Consider the following 3,952-nt stretch of genomic DNA (forward strand, 5'->3'; position numbering starts at 1 on the left):
TTTAGATCCCTGCCCTGCTCTACCTGAAGAGGAGGTTGGTAATAAAGGGATGGTCTGTCTAAAACTGATAATACAAGGTTTATGAGCTCTGAATTTACCTTATCTATCCTACCCCCTTCAAGACTGAGGACACCAGGATAAGAGATTTGCAGGGACATTCGACGTCCAGTGTTTTACGCAGCTCACCCCCAAGAGGTGCCTAGAAGCCTCTAGTCATTGTCCTAAAGCAGCAGCAGTCGTGTTGGATTCCAGCAGAGCCTCCACAAGACTGAGACTGTCCCCTGGGGAAGAGCACTCATCTGTAGGGAGTGAATCATCCCTAAAGCCATAAAGATTTCTCTGCAGCTGCAAAACAGGACTGAAATAACGATCAACCAGTCTCTAGCCCACTCCAGCAGCTCTTAAAAGCTTGTGACTTTTCTTTTGTTAGAAGGCCAGTTTGATCCTTTTTGTCAAAGCTGTGCCCTGAGTTCCTCAAGCTGAATTTCCTTTCCTTTTTCCTTCACTTTCCTTTGTTAACCCTCAGGAGGTCCTGGCTCATCTGAGAGATACAAGAAAACTCTTTTCTTAAATATTGTTACACATTTCCAGTGAGGAGGTTCAGGGTCAGGAGTAGCTGTTCCTTGTAGGTGACAAATGCTAAGCCATCCTGTTTACACTGTCAGTTTGGTTATAGCATGTGTTTTGTAAGGGTGTGTGATATTTGATAATGTAGGAGGTGTGATCTAAATATACTGTGAAAGTTTAACTTAGAAAATTTTTTTTTTTTTTTTTGGTACTGGGGATTGAACTCTGGTCCTTGCGCTTGCACAGCAGGCGGCAAAACCACTGAGCTAAATCCCCGGCCCTAAAAAAATTTTTATAGTAAAAGACATAGTGCCACTAATGTCTCCCAAATTATTTCCCCTCACTTCAAACACACATCATTCTTGCCATTTCTGAAGCAGTTCTGAAGTCCTCTTTCATAAGTGTCTTTAGTTCCCCTGTCACAAATGCCTGTATGTCCTGAATTGATTCAAAACATTTACCTTTCGTGATCATTTTGACTTTGGGGAAGAGCCAGAAGGTGCACAGTGCCAGGTCTGGTGAATAAGGTGGATGTGGATGTTTTTATGAGCTGCCTTTCTGTTGTATGACACTTGGCAGTGGCATTCATCATAGTTTTGTTTTGCTTTGTGTTTTTGGTACTGGGGATTTGGGACCTTGTGCTTTCGAGGCAGGCAGTGGCACCACTTACCTAAATCCCTGGCCCTCATCCTGCTTTTGATCACATCTCGTAAGGACAGTGGAGACATAAAGGAGGACTTCCAGAACTGCTTCAGAAAGTGACAAGAATGATGGAATGAGTGTATTTGAGGTGGTGGTAGTGGGGGTCTATTTTGAAGGGGATTAGTGGCAACGTGTCTTTTACTGCAATGAATTTTAAAAATTTAAACATTCACTGTATGTTTGATCACACTGTATGTTTGATGACACTAATATTGTCTATTAGAGATATTGTAAACTCTGGTAAACATTGTTATGTTTCTTTATTTAATAATTTCTAGATTGTGAGGGAAAACAAATATTTTACTATGTAACTGTAATAAATGCAAATTTGCAGGGTTTTAAAAATATTTTCACTGGGTCGGAGAAAGATGGCGGTGCAGGAGGTACAGGCGGTTCATCTGGAGTCTGATGCCTTCCTAGTTTGTCTCAACCATGCTCTGAGCACAGAAAAGGAGGAGGTGACGGGGCTGTGCATAGAGGAGGTTGACACCTTCAGAATTGTTCATATTCATTCTGTCATCATCCTGCGATGTTCTGATAAGAGGAAAGACCAAGTAGAAATTTCTCCAGAGAAGCTGCCTGCGGCCTCAACAGAGGCAGAGAGGTTGGCTGAACTAACAGGTCACCCCGTGAGAGTTGTGGGCTGGTATCATTCCAGTCCTCATATAACTGTTTGGCCTTCACATGTTGATGTTTGCACACAAGCCACGTACCAGATGATGGATCAAGGCTTTGTGGGTCTTATTTTTTCCTGTTTCATAGAGGATAAAAACACAAAGACTGGCCGAGTACTGTATACTTGCTTCCAATCCATACAGGCCCAAAAGAGCTCAGAGTATGAAAGAATCGAAATCCCAATCCATATTGTGCCTCATGTCACCATTGGGAAAGTGTGCCTTGAATCAGCAGTGGAGCTACCCCAAATCCGGTGCCAGGAGGAGCAAGATGCATATAGGGGGATTCACAGCCTTACACATCTGGACTCAGTAACCAAGATCCATAATGGCTCGGTGTTTACCAAGAATCTGTGCAGTCAAATGTCTGCAGTCAGGGGGCCTCTCCTGCAGTGGTTGGAAGACAGACTGGAGCAAAACCAACAGCATTTGCAGGACTTACAACAAGAAAAAGAAGAGCTTCTGCAAGAACTCTCTTCCCTACACTGAAGCAGCTGACAAAATGGGGACAGATGAAAATACCCTGCATATAATAAGATAAGCCAATTTTGATGAAAGAAAAATTAAGAGGATTCACATTACCTGACTTCACGACTTTTACTATAAAGCTACAGTAATCCAGATGGTATGGTATTGGCAGAGAGAAACACACAGATCGATGAAACAGAAGACAGAACCCAGAAATAGGTTCAGATAAATATCCCCAACTAATTTGGGCAAAATTCAAAAGCAGTTTAATGCAGAAAAGATACACTTTTCAACAAATCATGCTGAAGCAATCAAATGTCCATAGGCAAAAAATAAAGCAAAACTCAACTAAACCTCACACATGCTATAAAACTTACCTCAAAATATATCGTGGATTTAAATGTAAGATGTAAAACTATACAACTTTATGGAAAAAGTCATAGCAGAAAATCTTTAGGAGATAAGTTATTGGACTTCAAAAGTATGATCTGTAAGAAAAAAAGTTGATATGTGTGACTTCTTCAAAAATTTAAAAATTGCTCTGTAAAAAAAAATCTCAGAAGAGGAAAAGACAAGCTACAGATTGAAATTATTTGCAAACCATAGAGTACCTGATCAATGTGGAAATACACAGTAAAATCAACTCAACAATAAAAAATAATCCAATTAGAAAATGAGCAAAAGAATAAATGAATATTTCACCAAAGAGGATATATGACTTGCAGGTAATCACTTGAAAAGATAATAAACTTTATAAATCATCAGGTATCGCAAATTAAAACCACAATGCAGTATGACTTATCAGAGTGGCTAATGGGAAAATAGTGAAAATGCTAAATGCTATTGAGGATACAAACTAGATTTCTCATGTTGATGATAAGAATGTAAAATGGTATAGCCAGTCTAGAAAAGAATTGAGAAATTTCTTCTAAAATTAAACATACTATAACCCAGAAAATGCACTTCTGGACATTTATCCTCGAGAAATGAAAACCTTTGTTAGCATAGTAACTTGTACAAAAATTTTCATAGCAGCTTTATTCAAAAACTGGAAATAATGCAGATGTCCTGCAATGGGTAATTGGTTACACAGATCATCTGTACCTTAAAATGCTACCCTGCAATGGAAAGGAACAGACTATATTAATACATACAACTTAGATGGACCTCAGGGGTATTGATGATGAATTAAAAAAACAATATCAGAGGATCACATTGTATGACTACATTTATACAACAGTCTTGAAATGTCAAAATTATAGAAATGAAGAACTGATTCATGATTGCCAGGGATGGGGACTGGATGGGACATGGCTTCTGTGTGACTCTGCAGGCATGACACACAGAGTTTCTTTGTGCTGATGGAGCAGTTTTGTATCTTAATTGTGGTGCTGAGCACATGAATTCATACTTATGCTAAAACTGTATGATCTGTACACACAAATGCATGCATGTAAAACCTAGTGAAACTGAATAAAGTCTGCTAAACAGTAAAAAAAATATTTTCACATTCAGCACATACTAATAATGAGTGTATCTCT

At 39.1% G+C, this 3,952-nt stretch overlaps 1 pseudogene; it reads left to right on the forward strand.

The window, feature by feature from the left end:
• The first annotated feature begins 1,637 nt into the window (after positions 1-1,637).
• LOC101709522 (lys-63-specific deubiquitinase BRCC36 pseudogene) lies at positions 1,638-2,820 on the forward strand (annotated as a pseudogene).
• The last annotated feature ends 1,132 nt before the right edge of the window (positions 2,821-3,952 follow it).

This window comes from Heterocephalus glaber, unplaced genomic scaffold (assembly GCF_053883595.1).
Source record: "Heterocephalus glaber isolate CG9 unplaced genomic scaffold, H.glaber_assembly_v1.0 deba00001550, whole genome shotgun sequence".
In the NCBI taxonomy this organism is placed as follows: domain Eukaryota; kingdom Metazoa; phylum Chordata; class Mammalia; order Rodentia; family Bathyergidae; genus Heterocephalus; species Heterocephalus glaber.